The sequence below is a fragment of the Odocoileus virginianus genome, chromosome 27 (assembly GCF_023699985.2).
Source record: "Odocoileus virginianus isolate 20LAN1187 ecotype Illinois chromosome 27, Ovbor_1.2, whole genome shotgun sequence".
NCBI lineage: Eukaryota > Metazoa > Chordata > Mammalia > Artiodactyla > Cervidae > Odocoileus > Odocoileus virginianus.
In genome coordinates, this window is record NC_069700.1 from 2,270,532 (window position 1) to 2,287,822 (window position 17,291).

The window sequence follows — 17,291 nt, forward strand, 5'->3', positions numbered from 1 at the left end:
AAAAAGGCACGGATCCTGCTCAGACAACCACAGTCTAGCAGGAAAGGCAGACACAACACACAGAACTAATTAGCTTAGAATTTTGTTTGCAGTGTTACTCAGCCATCACGAAGAATGAAATAGTGCCATTTGCAGCGACATGGATGGACCCAGAGATGATCATGCTCAATGAACTAGTCAGAAAGCAAATATTATATGATATCACTTACATGTGGAATCTAAAATACAATACAAACCAATATATCTACAAACCAAAAACAGACTCACAGACAAAGAGAATAGACTTACATTTGCCAAAGGAGTCGGGGGGTGGGGAGCAAAGGATTGAGAATTTGGGATGATCAGAGGTGAACTGTTATATACAGGAAGGAGAAACAGCAAGGTCCTACTATACAGCACAGGGAACTGTATTCAACATCCTGTGATAAACCTTAATGGAAAAGAATATGAAAAAGAATATATTAATATATATGTGTAACTGAGTCACTTTGTTGTATAGAAGAAATTAACACAACATTGCAAATCAACTATCCTTTAATAAAATTCTTTTAAAAAGCAAAAACCAAATTGAAATAATGAAGACTACGTTGGGAATTTCCTGGTGGTCCAGTGGTTAGGACGCAGTGCTTTCACTGCCAGGGGCCTAGGTTCATTCCCGGGGAACTAAGATCCTGCAAGCCACACGGCACAGCCAAAAAAAGAAAAATGTGCACAGATGAGGTGCTTTTGCCAGCGCTTAGGAGTTTACAAATGCATACGGAAATCACTTCGTTTGAGAACAGGTCCCGACCACGTGCGTGACGTGCAGAGTCCGCTTTCCGTGTAGACACCCTGTTTTCCTGGTTCTCTGCACGTGGGCCCCTCTGTGCTCGTCCACCATGGCCTGGGTCAGTCCACCTCTGCCACCAGTCCTCCAGGCCCAGCCTGACTTCCGGGCCCAGGATCAGGACCGACCCCAGGAAGTGGGGTTTACAGACCATCAACTCAACCCACAGGTACTTATCGTCTTCCTTGACCTCGTCCCACGCTGCCCACTCTTTCATCCACCTGTGGTCTCGTGGTTTGCTCCAGACACCACAGCCCTGCCCAACACTTCAGGCCCAGAAAATGCAAATTCTCTTTCCGCTCACCTGGAAATCCTGGAACTTCTGGGAAACGTGCTTAGTATCCCAGTTCTCAAGGCCCCCAGAATGGGAGCTCAGCTTTGCTTGCCCTCTGAGGGCCGCCACGCCCCCGGGCAGCTCGGGCACCTGCTCTGAGTCATCCATCTCCCCCTGCTGCCTTGACTTCGGCCAACTGGACCCCAAAGTGGCCACCTGGAGACTGGCCTGAGAGGGGCACTGTGACCCCAACTCCAGGCCCATCCTCAAACTAGACGTTTACTGCTAAAGATTTCTGAATATAATGCACACAGCTGGTCACAGGAGTCGATGGTCACAGGAAGCAGGGAGCCGGACAAGTAATGGCAGAAAGGAGTCCCCAGACCACAGGGAGAAGGGCGAAGAAGCATCAGGACAAGAGGGGAGAGAGAGGACGTTCTGCAGTGACGGGTACCACCGTTTCTAGGCGGAGAAGAGCTGGTTGCCAGGGTAACGCTCAACCTTGACCATCCTTCCCGTCCCCGAGAGGCCTGTAGCAGCGTCTCCCACCTCCCATCTTTCTCTGGGTGTCCCCCCACCAAACCCCATCACCTACAGCAACAGACCTTGGTCTCTGCTCTTCACCTTCCGAAATAGCCCAGCTGACTCAGCTAGTGGCCTCCAGGGACTGCGATCCATCTGTGAGGCCTCGCACCCCACGGAGTCACACACCCAGGCCTGTCCTCAGAGCAGGCGGCCTGAGGCCCTCACTGGCTCCCAGGACTGGCTCAGGCCCCAGAGCAGGGAGGCCCGAGCTCTGCGCCATCCTCTGAGGCGAGTGATGGGACCTGCAGCCATTTCTCATCCATGAACTGATGAAAGTGGCACAGTGCTCAAAGGCCCACCAGACATCAATGCCCGGGGCCACCTTCTGCTCCTCTGCCTGCCCCTCTCTGACCTCCTTCCCTCTCCTGTACAATCAGGACCGTAAGAGCCATGTCATGTAGGCCAGATCGTGTCTGATGCAAAACAAGTGGGTCGACATGAAACCCTCTGTCAACTTTAAGCCTTACCAACCAAAGCAGTGGGCTTCCCAGGTGGCTTAGTGGTGAAGAGTCCACCTTCCAATGCAGAAGTCTCAGGAGGCCTGGTTGCAATCCCTGGTTTGTGACGATCCCCTGGAGGAGGAAATGGCAACCCACCCCAGTACTCTTGCTTGGAAAATCCCATGGACAGAAGAGCCTGGCAGGTTAGAGTCCGTGGGGTCACGAAGAGTCGGACACGAGTGAGCACGCAATCAAAACAGGGTCCTGCAGCAGTGGCGCCCCGGGAGTGAGTTACAAATGCAGAGTCTGAGCCCCGCCCAGCCCTGCTAACCAGAATCTGCATTTCAGCAAGACCTGCAGGGGACTCGTCTGCAGTCGGAGACTGAGACGTGTGACTGAAAGAACTAGGAAAGCGCGCCTGACTGTTCTCAGGTCCCCACCAGCCTTCCCCTCCTCCTCCCCGCCCCCAGGGGAGGCACTGCCCCCTTTCTGAAGTCTAGAGCTGGTGCTCCTAATCAGCTGGCTCATCCGAATCCCTTGGGCCAAACTCCAGGCCAATTAGGTTAGACTGCCTTGGGAAAAGGCCCAGCATCAGTATATTTTTCATTCCCCAGGCGCCTCTAATGCAGACTACCCTCCAACCGCACTGCGGCTCCGTAACCTGGATTCTGTCTTCTCCTGGGGAGTTTGCTCCCGTACCACGTGCCCCGTCTCTCTCTCCAGAGTGGACCCTCGCTGCCCCTCTGCTCACTCCCTGCCTCCGTCTTCTCCCCTGAGCCCCTCACGTCTCCACCCCCAGCTTGCTTTTCCCTTGGGCGCCCATCACTGTGCCCCGTGGCTCTGCCTTGACCAGAGTCCAGGGAATACTCACCGACGTGGGGTTTTCACCCTGTGCTCCTGCGCTAAGTTGCTCACTGATGTCCAACTCTTCGCGGCCCCATGGACTGTAGCCGCCAAGTTCCTCCGTCGGTAGGATTTTTCAGGCAAGAATACTGGAGCGGGTTGCCGTTTCCTTCTCCAGGAGATCGTCCTGACCCAGGGATCAGACCTTTATCTCGTGTTTTCTCTCTTGCATTGGCAGGCAGATTCTTTACCACTGAGCCGCCTGGGGAGCGCGTTTTTAACCTTGCACGTGGACGGAGCCTTCTCCTGGAGGTGAGCCTCCCCTTGATTGCGCCCTTTTCCCAGCTATCGCCCTGCTTTCCTCCGGAACCAGTGATGAGCCAGCCTCCACATCCTCGTAAGGGGACGCTGCCCTTGCTGAGCCAGCTCGCCCCTGCCACCGCCTCTGCGGACACACCCGGCCCCGGGCCGGAGGACTCTGCAAAATGTGGTTCGTTGTTAAGAGTTCACTGCTTTTGGGTAAACAAGGGAGAATTCTTCAAGGAGCCTCCAGTTTCCAGGGAACAAGAGATCAAAGAGTCACCCAGAGAAAGAAGGCAGGGTGGTTTGGGTCCCACCTGGGGAACGCTTGCCCGGGCTTTTTCCTCCCATGGCAAGTGAGCTGGGAGGGAGTTCCACCTGGATCCGAAGCAGGAGCCAGACGGGACCAAGAGAACACACACGGGCAGACCTTGGAGACTCCACGGGCTGGGTTCCAGACCACACAATAAAGCGGGCGTCCGGACAGAGCAAGTCACATGCGGGCTTTGGTTTCCCAAGCATATGAGTTATGTCTGCACTTCACTTGTAGTCTATAAAGTGCACAAGAGCATGATGTTTAGAAAAACAGTGTGCATACTTTAATTTAAAATACTTTATTGCCAGAGGTCTTCCCTGGTGGTCCAGTGATTAAGTCCTCACCTTCCAGTGCAAGAGGCACGAGTTCGATCCCTGGTTAGGCGGCTCAGATCCCTCTCAGCCAAACAATCAAAACATAAAGCAGAAGCAATATTGTTACAAATTCAATAAAGACTTTAAAAAAACACTTTAATGCTAAAAAAAAAAAAAAAGTTAACCATCATCTGACATCACAGGGTTGCCCCAAACCTTCAATTAAAAAAAAAAAAACAAAAACAATCACAGTATCTGCAAAGTTCAATAAAGTCAGCCTTAACTTCTTAAGGAAACGTGGATAAAAGCCCAGGGCTCCATCCCGTAGCTGAACAAAGGAATCAGAAGCTCATTGGTCTAGGAGTCAGTAGGGACGCTGCGAGGGCTCTGTGATAGTCTCCTCCCTGCCACGTACACCCATCGCCTGCAGGAACTGCCGGTCTGGAAGATAAGCCATTGCTCACCACTTAACCTTCAGTCACTTTGTTCACCAAGGATGTCATCAGTGCCTCCCCTCTGCAAGGAGAGAGGAACGCAAAAGGTCACCAGAGAAACACACAAGGTCGTGACAGAGCCCCTGACCCAAGGACCCCCAAAGTCTAGAGGGGAAGAACAGACCATAAACAGATTACACAGTGATTGTCGTTGTCCGGTTGCTAGGTCATGTCCAACTCTGTGACCTCATGGACTGCAGCCTGCCAGGTCCCTCTGTTCCCACTGTCTCCTGAAGCTGGCTCAAATCCATGCCCATTGAGTCGGTGATGCCATCTAACCATCATGCGATCTAACCTACAAAGTGCGGCCAGGGGTTGAACATGAAAAGGTAAGTTAAGTAACCAGCCTCTGGGACACAGGGGAGGGACCTACCCAGCGGCCAGGAGATAGAGTGAGGTTTTTGATCCGAAGCCCACCAAAGCCCCAGGGACGAAGGCAGGGACTCACAGGGACTGCTGATCCCTTTCATCTTTTGTTTTTTTCTTTCCACTCCCCGTACATTAATTTACTGAAGTGAGGAAATCAAAGACTACTGTTTTTAAAGGTTTCTGTCAAAACTCTGAAATGGCTGTACTGTTCCCACCTGCAACGGTGAGAACATCCTCTTCCACAGCCCCTCCTCCTCCGCCCCCTCCGTGAACCTTTTCCTAGTTGCCGCATAGGAAATGGACAGCTCACCTTCTTACACTGCAGTGTAGGTCACCGGCTGTGACCGAGAATCCAGTTTCCTGCAGAGACATGTTGAATGTGGCTAGGCTGCCTCACCCAAGCAGCTGAAACCCAGAGCAGAGGCCCGGTGTGGATGGGACTTCCCCAGATTCAGGGCTCTGGGAGGTATGTGGTGCTTCTGGAAACAGCACACCCCACCGGAGAGACCAGAGCCCCGTCAAATTCCTCCTCTGCCAGCACTGCACTGGGACCCTGGGAAGCTTAGCTCACTTTCTGAGATTTTGCTTCCTTGGCACCACAAGTTGGGGTTTCCAGGATGTAGATGCTGAGATGGAGTTTGGCTTGCAGAGCATTTATTAGGCTCCCCAGGGGGTGCAGTGGTAAAGAATCCACCTGCTAATGCACCAGACCTGGGTTCAATCCCTGGGTGGGGAAGATCCCCTGGAGAAGGAAATGGCAACCCACTCCAGTACTCTTTGTCTGGGAGACCCCATGGACAGGGGAGCCTGGTGGGCTACAGTCAGTGGGGTCATAAAGAGTTGGACACAATTGAGCCCATGTGCTGAACACGGACACTTTCAGAGACAGGGGTGGAGCCGTCAAGTTCAGGCAGAAAGAGAAGCTGAACTTGGACAAAGGCTGAGCTGGTCCCATGGGGATTTGGGGAGAATATGTTGGTCCATCAGGGCTGGGGCTTGGTGGCCAGGTTTTTGTCCTCCTGCTGGGATCCACCCGTGTACACAGCCCAGGGTACACGTGACTCTGAACAAGAGGCTGCTGGCTGCAGGCTCTCTGCTGACTGCATTCCTCAAGGCTGGAGCTACAAGCCTTTCCTTGGAGGCCCTGGGCAGGGCACCTCCAAGCCCGCCAGTCTTGTCTATTGGATGACAACGGTAGGGCCTGCCCCATGCTGGGTGACATTGAAACAAGCCCTGCATTCAGCGCACAGCATGCCTGGGGCCGAGTGGTGCCTGGCACCAGAGGAAACGTGCGCTGTGATTGCCAGTGGCATCCCAGGCAGAATAAGATGGGAGGAACGTGGTTCCCCGTCTTTAACTCATCCGGCGCAGACGGAAGGACCACATCACGTGTCAGGCGCTGCTCTGTGACCGGAAGTGCTGGTCTAAGGTCCCATGTGGTTAACAGGTGGCCAGGGCCGCCCTCATCAAGAAGAGAACCTTTGAGCCAAGACTCGAAGGCGGCGAGAGGCGGGCGGGGAAGCTGTGCGGGCCCTTTGGAGAGCGTGTGCCTGGTGATCAAGACCAGGGGGCAGAAACAGCATGAGCAAGAGGGGGACAGTGCTGAGGTCAGAGATGATGAGACCACGTCCAGGTGGGGTTTTGTGCCAAAGGAAATCTCACTCAGGTGAATTCAGATCTCACTGCCAACTCAGAGGTTCAGAAATGCAGGTGACACAGCCCAGGGATAAACAACACCCTGAGCTTCAATCAGCAAAATGAAGACTGTGGGAAACTCCATGGGAGAAACGACCTGGTTTCTTCAAAAACAAGCAAAAATTGGAAAATGGCAAGGGAGAAAAGGGAAAGTGGAGAGCTATAGATTAAACTCAAGCACTTTGGCCACCTGATGAGAAGAGCCAACTCTTTGGAAAAGACCCTGATGCTGGGAAAGATTGAGGGCAGGAGGAAAAGGCGGTGACAGAAGATGAGATGGTTGGATGGCATCATGGACTCAGTGGACTTGAGTTTGAGTAAACTCTGGGAGATAGTGAAGGATAGGGAAGTGCAGTGTGCTGCAGTCCATGGGGTTTCAGAGAGTCAGACACGACTTAAAGACTGAGCAATAACAAATAGATTAAAGAAGACAGGCATATAACTCAACCCCACAATGTAAACCTTATTTGGATCCCAATTCAAGCAAGCAAACTGTCTTATCATCAGCATCATCAAATGCCCATTTGTAACTGCTCAGTGCTGAGCAGAAAAGTACTGATAATAAGGAATTACCCTAGAATCCAACCAGTCCACTCTAAAGGAAATCAGTTCTGGGTGTTCATTGGAAGGACTGATGCTGAAGCTGAAGCTCTAGTACTTTAGCCACCTGAGGTGAAGAGCTCACTCATTTGAAAAGACCCTGATGCTGGGAAAGACTGAAGGCAGGAGGAGAAGGGGATGGCAGAGGATGAGATGGTTGGATGGCATCACCGACTCAATGGACATGAGTTTGAGTAAACTCCCGGAGTTGGTGATGGACAGGGAGGCCTGGCATGCTGTGGTTTGTGGGGTCACAAAGAGCTGGACACGACTGAGTAACTGAACTGAACTGAACCCTGGAATGATTCGAGTGGCCACATGATCTAGGGAAGGGGGATGATGCGCCTGGAATCTGCTGTGAGTTCAGGGCGGCCTCCATTCCCACAGCTGCAGACAAGTATTCAGATAATAACTCTGCTTCACTTTCCCAAATTCCTGTCTGAGGTGAGCAAAGAGGTGCAGCCGCAGGCTACTCTGGTCAGTACGGCCAGCAGGCCCGGGAACATTCCTGATCTGGCCCGTCTCACCTCCCTTCCTTGTAATGTTGCGTGAGAACCAAGAACTCATCCGCTCAGCCTCCGGCCGTGTGCAGGGCATGAGACGTGGTCATCATTCCCTGCCGTCCTCTCCTGGCTCTGAGGAAACACTTTGTCATCTGCTCAGGTCTGGGATGAGGAAGTCTCAGCTCGGCCTCTAACTAGACCTGAAGACTGACTCTTCTCCTGACCCCTTTATGCTTTCTTTTCCTTTTCTTGAAAGAAGGTTCACGCTGTCTCCCCTGCATGCCGAATGCTCTGTGTGTTGGAAGGCATGCCCCTAAGTCCCAGGCAGGATTTTCTTAAACCTTGTAGGTAGGAAGGCAGTCTCTGAATTAGATGGTTTCTACCCAGCGTCCCCGGTAGCTCAAGTGGTAGAGAATCCACATGCAATGCAGGAGATGCAGGCTCTATCCCTGAGTCAGGAAGATCCTGGAGAAGGAAATGGCAACCCACTCCAGTGTTCTTGCCTGGAAAACTCCATGGACAGAGGAGCCTGGCGGGCTACAGTCCACGGGGTCGTGAAGAGTCAGACAGGACTGAGGAACTGAGCGCGCGCGTGCATACACACACACACACACACACACACACACACACACACACATTGAGCTTGGAATGCTCTTCCATTTGAAGCCAAGTTTGGATTTTAAGAGAATACAGAAATGTACCAAATGTTACCTTTTTTTGAATTTTGTAACATATGCTTTTTCCTTTTTAATTTCATTTCACTTTCTGTTATTTAAACCTAAATTCAAGCCGATAGGGAAGTATATCTAATAGCATGGATGATCATTGTTATTCCTGGAGTTTACCATCAGTGAAATCTTGCAGCCTCAGAAGATGCTGGAATATCACTCTACTCTCTTTAAATCCTTAAGGTGATTAATCTGGAGCTATATTTATATTTAACCCAAATTAAAAAGTTGGCTTAAAGCTCAACATTCAGAAAACTAAGATCATGGCATCTGGTCCCATCACTTCATGGCAAATAGATGGGGAAACAGTGGAAACAGTGACTGACTTTATTTCTGGGGGCTCCAAAATCACTGCAGATGGTGACTGCAGCAATGAAATTAAAAGACGCTTACTCTTTGGAAGGAAAGTTATAACCAACCTAGACAGCATATTAAAAAGCAGAGACATTACTTTGTCAACAAAGGTCTGTCGAGTCAAGGCTGTAGTTTTTCCAGTAGTCGTGTATGGATGTGAAAGTTGGACTACAAAGAAAGCTGAGCACTGAAGAATTGATGCTTTTGAACTGTGGTGTTGGAGAAGACTCTTGAGAGTCCCTTGGACTGCAAGGAGATCCAACCAGTCCATCCTAAAGGAGATCAGTCCTGAGTGTTCATTGGAACGACGGATGTTGAAGCTGAAACTCCAATATTTTGTCCACCTGATACAAAGAGCTGACTCATTTGAAAAGACCCTGATGCTGGGAAAGATTGAAGGCAGGAGAAGGGGACGACAGAGGATTAGATGACTGGATAGCATCACTGACTCAATGGACATGAGTTTGGGTAGACTCTGGGAGTTGGTGATGGACAGGGAGGCCTGGCGTGCTGCGGTTCATGGGGTCGCAAAGAGTTGGACACGACTGAACTGAACTGAACTGATACCTACAATTGCTCTACTGTTGAACAGGCAGCCACAAATGGCTAGCGGCTATTGAGTATTTGAAATACAGATGGTCAAAACTGAGATGTGCTGTAACTATGAAAGGCATACTGAGTCTCCAACATTTTGCAAGAAAAAAAATGTAAATTATCTCAATAATTTTAAACTTATTACATGTTAAAATGATAATGTTTTATGTATATTTGGTTAAATAAAATGTTGTTAAATTTTTAAAAATGCAATAGATAACTGATATTGAATAAACCCTAATTTTCATCCATCAGAGGGAAAAAGAGAGAGAGAGAATATAGAAATCTAGCTCTGATTCCAATTATGCTGCCTTAAGATATCTACAGAAGAACAGGAATTGGGAGAATGTGCTTCATCCAAAAGCTCATTAAAGGCACTTAGCTTCCCTTTAGGAATATGCTGGTTGGACCTCAGGGTTTAAAGAGTGAATTTATTTTGCTCCGTCTCGAATTGTCATTTGCATTTGGCATTAGCCTGTTAGGATGAGTAACTCCCTGCTTTCTTGCACCAAGCACGTGGCTCACATTTTAACATGAAAGTGCTTTTCTCCACCGTCCATGCCATTCTTCAAAATGGTGGAGAGAAATGGGAAGGAAATCAGGCATGGAAAAAAGAAAAACCCCCATGAAAAGACTCACTCCGTGTCCAGAGAGGAGAGTTCCTTTCATGCCTGCAAAACAAACGTGGGAGCCAGCCCAAGAAATAGAACATCCTGAACAATTAGAAAATGCTGCGTGCCTCTCCCCTCCAAGTAACGCCTGTCTGAACCTCAGTATCTCTTGGGGTCAAAAAAAAAACCCAAGTGGAAGAGAGAAAATCCAGGTCAGCTGCCACAGGAGGAAGCCTGGCCGGAAAACAAGTCCATCAGGACAGAGGGAGTGATTCAATCTGCAAGTCTGAACAAGACCCGAGTTCTTCAAAAGGGGGTGCAGCCTGCTGGAGACAGCAGTGGGGTGCCCTGGGGAATCTCAATCACCTTTTCTGAAAGGACAGCAAGGGATCCAAAGAGTTTCTGAGACGACACACTTTTCTCACACAAAACACAAACTTCTCGCTGCAAATCCACAGCTTTTCCAAGTTAATGCAAAATTAATTGGAAAAGTTGTACCTGGCCCCTTCTCTTTCTACTGGGGATGTTTTATTAACCTAAAGTTTCTGAACGTACTAGTCTCTGAATAAATAAAATAGGAGAAAGTCTATATAAAAACAAGGAGAAAGTATTTTTACGGAAGTAAACTAGACACAGATTCTGGGCTGCACATTTAACCATTAAGGACGCCCAGACACACAGCAGAAGCGGTGGCCATTGCTATATCAACTCAACTAAACTAAACGCCTCTAACAGCCCATGTCCTGGACGCTTGATCTTGTCCAGAAAGAGCCCAGTGTTTTCACAATCACCATCTCATTCCTACGCACATCCCCTGACCTTCCATTTTGTAACTATAAATAAGTTGGGTGCCAAAAGACTAACTGATTTGCCCCAGGTCACAGGGTCATTAGCCAGGACCTACTCACCAAGCGAGTAGACATCACTCACAGGAAGCCAGCTACACCTCGCTGGGCACAAAAATCATATTTTAGTGTTTCAGCAACCATTTTGGACATGATCTTTCACCCCCAAACCACATTATAATAGAGTTGTCACTTCTGTTCCAAGAAGGCTCTTTGAAGGTACAGAGTTCAACAAGCTCTTCCTTCACCCAAACAGGTTTGCCCAGCCCTCCCCGTTCAACAGGTGGGAGGAAGTGAAGGCTGGGAACCAGGACCTTCAAACACAGCCAACTCAAAACAGAGTCCAGTCAGCACCGCAGCAAGTTTCCCCACCCAGGGTATTTGACTGATTCCCACTGGGTACGCGAGGCAGAACCTTTGTGCTTGGTGTGAACGGCAACGAGCCAGTGAGACCCCTGAGACGCGTCCTTCATGTGCCCCAACACCAGCGCCTGCCTCCAGTGCCGCTCAGGAGCACGCCCCAGTTCTCGGCCCCAGCTGCCCGAACTGAAGCCAGTCAGGGAGTGCCTCCCACCTCCAGGCCCGAGCAGACGCACACTCCTGCTTACCCAGCCCGCTCATCCTCCACGTTATCTGCCACTTCTTCCAGGAAGCCTTCCTGACCTCCCTAGACCTTATGTTTCCATAGTGCCCCGTCTCACTCCTAGTATAGACTTTAAGACAGCACCCTATATGGTAGTGTGGGGTGAAAGTGTTAGTCGCTTAGTCATATCTTTGGACTCTTTGGACCCCACCAGGCTTCCCCGTCCACGGAAGTCTCCAGGCAAGAATAATGGAAGGGTAGCCATTCCCTTCTCCAGGGGATCTTTCCAACTCCCAGGATCAAACCTGGGTCTCCCCCATTGCAGGCGGAGTCTTCACAGTCTGAACCGTCAGGGAAGGCTGTTAATTTGTCTGTATCCCTGACCTAGACTGTGAACTCCATGAGAGCAGGGACCAGTCTGCCTTTGTTTTTACACTCCCATCACCTAGCATAGTGCCTGGTTGTGACTAAATAGATTGAATATTTGCAATCAACAAGCATGCATGGCTTACTGTTAGGGCAGGCTTGCTGCTAGACCCCGAGGATGGAAAGATGAAGGAGTTAGATCTTCTGTCTTCAGGTCAATTATGATCTTTTAATCTGTGATGCTTTTTATCTTTATTTTACAAAAACACAACTACCAGACTTCCCTGGTGGTCCAGTGGCTAAGACTCCGTCCTCCCAAAAGCAGGGGACCCGGGTTCCATTCCCGGTCAGAAAACTAGATCCCACATGCTGCAACCTGATATGGTGCAGCCAAATAAATAAATAAAATAAATATTAAAAAAAACACACACACAGAAGAAGGAAATGGCAACCCACTCCAGTATTCTTGCCAAGAGAACCCCATGGACAGAGGAGTCAAGCGTGCTACAATCCATGGGGTTGCAAACAGTTGGACATGACTTAATTAAACAACAACAGCAGCAGTTATCTAGCAGAGGGAACTATATTCACTACTCTGTGATAAACCATAAGAGAAAAGAATAATATACGTATGTATGTATCTGAATCCTTTGGCTGTATAGCAGAAATTAACGCATGTAAATCAACTATATTTCAATAAAACTTTAAAAAAGAAAGCACACACATATACATACCACTGCACAGTGGGTAACTGAGGAGACAGGACCCAGGGAGCCTCAAACTGGTTACAACCAGAGCAAGGACCTCCTCCCCTCTGGTATCAGGGATGTTCCTGAAATGTTTAGACTCAGATCGGCTTTAAACTGCTGCTTCATGAGAACTAACAAATAGATGGGAATATTCTAGGCCACAAAGTAGCATCATGCCTTGAGGCCAGCTAGATGGCCGCCTCCCCAGAACAATGAGATTCCAAATGCTCATCTGAACAGGGACAAAAGTGGAGAGAGAGAGAGAGAGAGATGAGAGGTACACTGTTTTCCTTTCTTTGCAGCTGTCCATTCCAAAAAGAACTGCAAATAACAGACAGCCTCCCCCCTGCCTCTTCAGCCGTTGGAACGTGAGCAGCCCTGACATCCTTGAGCCTTCCTGAGAGGTTTCCCAAATTTGCCCCCACCCGCCACCTTGTCCTGAGACCCTCCTCAGTCACTCTCAAAGTATGGTTCAGGGACCAGGACCAACGGCATCACCTGAGATCTTGTGAGAAAGACAGATTACCTGGCCCCTCCCTGGACACACAGAACCAGAAACGCTGGGCGGGGGCCAGGCCATCTGTGTTTTAACTGCCCCCTGCCCCGATGTGAGTGTGACGGGGTCTCACATTTGAGAACCACCGCCTGGTTCTCTGTCTCCAGGGCGCTGGCCGCTTGCGGATTCTCTTATTTGTTTATTTGAATGCCTAATACACCTCTTGCCCTCTCTCCCTGGAGTGGACGCTGCGGGACGACCGGGAACTCGCCGGCCTTGCTTGGAGCTGTGCATCTTCCGAGGCCGAGAACAGGCCGCCACGTCACAGAGCTTGGTGAACATCCGTCAAGCAAACAAGCCTTCCTCTTCCTGCTTGTTTCTCCCCAATTTCCCGGGAACTGGCAGTCCAGAGGGAGTTGAGCCACCGTCGTGAGTCATGTGGGCCAAGTCTGTTTATCTGTCGGTGGGTGATAAGCCTCCAAGGACAGGAGCTGTGACGCCACCTGGCCCCCTTCAGCACCCTTTCCCCCAAATCTCCAGAACTCGCTCACAGCTGTCAGAATTCACTTCTCCCCACAGCAGAGGCCTGACGTGTTTCCCAGAGTCGAGACATCGCGGGCCCAGCGACAGGGCGCGGACTGGCCAAGGAAAGCCCTTCTACAGGGGAATCGACCCTCTGCAGCATCAGCCATGGCCCTTGACCTCTCACCCAGCTCTGACCCAGAGCCCTTCCTTTTTTTTAAACTTGTTATTTTGTCCTGGGGTATAGCCCGCTAACCATGTTGTGATAGTTTCAGGTGAACCGCGACGGGAGTCAGCCACACTTAAGTGCAGTGCTATGCTCCGTCGCTCCGTTGCATCCAGCGCTTCTGCAACCCCATGGACTGTGGCCCGCCAGGCACTTCTGTCCATGGGATTCTCCAGGCAAGAAGACTGGAGTGGGTTGCCATTTCCTTCTCCAGGGGATCTTCCCGACCCACGGATCAAACCCGAGTCTCCTGCTTTGCAGGCGGATTCTTTACCTCTGGGCCACCAGGAAGTCATACACATACATGTATCCATTCTCCCCCAGAACCCCCTCCCATCCAGGCTGCCACAGAACAAAGCAGAGTCCCCTGTGCCAAAGCCTTTCTGGAAATTCACAAATGCACTGTGGCTCTCAGGCCCCTCCCCAGCATGGGTCAGGCCAGCGGCAGCGTTTCTCTCAAACACCTGGGCAGCGGGGAAGGAGAAAATGAATTTTAGGAGAGGGAAGCTGAGCGAGCTGAAGGGCCAGGTTAAGAGGACTCTGGGCTCCGGGCTTCCCCAGCCTCCCGCCCTGGGTCGCCACGCCCCGCTTCCTGGGTTTGCCTGGGGCCCTCCTGGATGGTTAATATTAACCCAGGGGAATGAGCACCCTTGCGGGTTCGTGGGGCCTCCGAGGCAGGTGGGATGCTGACTCATTGCCTCTGCGGCAGCCACGTGTCTCCACAGCTCCCCCGGCAGGCTGGCGGGCTGGCTCCGTGCTGAGCAAAGCGGGGCCCCCTGGTTTTGCGTCTCCATCAGAGGGAGTGAGAAGGAAGTTCCCGAAGCATCCCTTGATTGGCCCCCTGTGGCCCACTCTTCCTTCTGCATCTCCAAAGGTTTATCCAGTTTTCCCCAATCATGTCAGTTCCCCACAAGGGAGGTGGGTGCTGTGGAAGGAAGATTTATAAACAGCTCCCTGGCACAAACTAGATTAACGTCTCCTGGGTTGTAATGTGTCTGCAGAAGGCTGAGTCCCTCCAGCTAGCTCCTGCAGGTTCCAGAAGCGAAGTCCAGTCTGCTCGGCCCCTCCCCTCAGCCCTAGCCCACCCTGCCTCGGGGAAAGGACCCGAGGCTGGCTTTATAGCTGGTGCGTCAGCAGATCTCCGGCAAGGATGGAGAAGCTGGGCACCAGGCACCTTTCTTACTGCTCACGCGCACCTCCCACTGAAAACTGAACTAAAATGAAAAGGCTGTGGGCACTTGAGGTTCTGGAAACCAACGACTTTATAAACTTGGCACACGTGGAAATAACTGGAGAGCGTGGGGGACCTAGCAGTGTAAAGTCACATTATTCTGAATGGAAGCACTCACGCCCAAGGCGGGGGGATCTGCCCTCCTGCTTCTCCAGATGACTTTAAAGCCCCCCAGATCATGGCCAGGCATACAGCTCTGGGGACAATGGCATGAACACACCCGTCTCCTCAGCTCTGACACTCCCGCCCCAAAGGAGCTTTGAACCTCAGGTCTAAGAAGGCCACTCTCCACCCTGACCTGTCAGTCGAGGGGGATGGACACGTGGCCAGGGTAAGGGCCGGGGGCGGGTTGCAGGGGGGGTGCGGTCAGCACACAGCCAGAGTGAATCCAGCCTGGGCCTTGGCCCTGAAACAGAGGCTGAGACTCCACTGCTTCTGCTGAGCTGAAACACCCGAGTGCCGCGGCTTGTGGGTGCAAGCTGAGCTTGCCTTCTGATTCATGCTGTTATTAAATCAGCAAGTTGGACAAGAAGCAAAATCAGCCAGGACCCAGCACTCGGGCAAAAACTGAAGAGTGCGTGGCAGACTGCATGGGAGGGGAGCTTGGGGGAGGGTGGGTGCATGTAGGGGTGCGGCTGAGGCCCTTAGCTGCACCCCTGAAACCTTCACAACACTGTCACAACCAGCTATGTGTGTGTGCTTGCTTAGTCCCTCGGTCAGGTCTGCCTCCTTGCAACCACACGGGCTTTAGTCTGCCAGGCTCCTCAGGCCATGCTATTCTCCAGGCAAAAATACTGGATAGGTTGTCATTCTCTCCTCCAGGGGATCTTCCTGACCCAGGGATCGAACCCGTGTCTCCTGAGTGCCTTACATGGGCAGGTGATTTCTTTACTACTAAGCCACCTGGGAAACCCATTAATCAGCCATACTCAAATATAAAATTAAAAATGCTTTTTTAAAAAAATAAAAAAAAATTTTTAAACCTGAAGAGCGCAGCCCCAGAACACGTGGACAGACTGGACGGATAAGTAGAAGGGGTGAGTGGCCCAGACAATGCTGCAAGTCCCTCCAGAGCCCCGGGTGCCCTGATGACAGCAGCCTTGTTCCCTCTGGACCACATTCGCCTCTCCAGGGAGACGCCGCTTCCTCCTGCATCACAGTTTCCATGCGCCAAAGCCAGCCAGTGGGGGCACTGACACCTCTCACCAGCTTGGAGCACGCTGCTGACACCTGGCCTGCAGGCGGACGAGCTGCACGGGGCCTGGGGCCTGCCCTTTATGTCGTGACCCCTGTTGCAACAGTGGGTCAAAGTTCAGAAGCAGCCAGGTGAAAACATTGGTCACACGCTGCCCCTCTCCTGGCAGATAAGCCCAGCAAGAGAAAAAACAGTTCACAGCACCCCTGTCTCCCAGCGGCTTCCCTTAGGAAACCCTCGAACCAGACTTCCTGGTGCTGAGCCCCAGTTACAACAGGATTCACAGATTTAATGTTTTTTCCAAAATAAACAGTGAGCCCGTGCCTTATTTTTTAACACATTGCTTCAACATCCAGCTAACTTTTTTTATTGAAGTATACTTGACTTAAAATGACATGTTAATTTCTGTTGTACAGCAAAGGGATTGTTATATGCATATACATTTTTAATATTCTTTTCCATTAGGGTTTATCACAGGATATTGAATATAGTTTTCTGTACTGTGCAGTAGGACCTTGCTGTTTATCCATTTCCAGTTGATTTTTATTAGTTTGTTTTTATTCAATTTATTTAAATAGTAGCCCCCCCAAAAAAAAGTGTTCACCCATTTCTTATTTTTAGTAAAATAAACCACCGGTCTGCCAAGGGGTGTTTTCAGAGATAAGGTCACAGAGGTTCTCCTTTCAGGCTGCTCATGGGTCAGGGCTCAGGGTCACCAAACAAATCCTGTTGGATCAGTGAGTCACCCCGAGCTCCGGGTACTGTCAGGAAGGACATGGGTGTCAGGCTCTTCTGAGGGGACCTGAACTTTGTCCTCTAGTCAAAATGTTCAGCTGAGCCCAGAATCATCAGCTAAGCCTCCCACAGCCCTCAGAGGAGGAGCTGTAACTGGGTTTAACTGGTTGAGAAACAAAGAGCAAGAGGGTACAGAAATGGCGCCCCAGACTTATGAGCTCACAGCGGAATTCCCCAGAGAAGTTAACAGAGATACAGAGCAGCCAGACTCAAAAGGTCTCCAGGATGGTCATCCTTTAGGTGCAACATGGGTGCTTTGGATTTTAAAAGACGGGAACAGGAGAAAATTCCAGTGGCCTGTGGGTTTGGGATGGGCTCGTGAGACAGGACTGCATAGAAATGGGAACCAGCCACTGTTCTCCAGACCCATCCCACCCGCCTCACGCTTCCTCTTTCCACACCCTCCGGCCCCCGGGCCATCTCACCCACAGCTTCCA

At 50.8% G+C, this 17,291-nt stretch overlaps 1 long non-coding RNA gene across 1 annotated transcript; it reads right to left on the minus strand.

The window, feature by feature from the left end:
• Positions 1–324: 324 nt before the first annotated feature.
• LOC139031593 (uncharacterized) lies at positions 325–9,427 on the minus strand. Its single transcript, XR_011484090.1, has 4 exons — positions 5,072–9,427; positions 4,517–4,687; positions 3,929–4,414; positions 325–3,819 (listed from the first exon to the last, which is right to left on the minus strand). It is a non-coding gene; the product is annotated as an uncharacterized lncRNA (long non-coding RNA).
• Between the last annotated feature and the right edge of the window lie 7,864 nt (positions 9,428–17,291).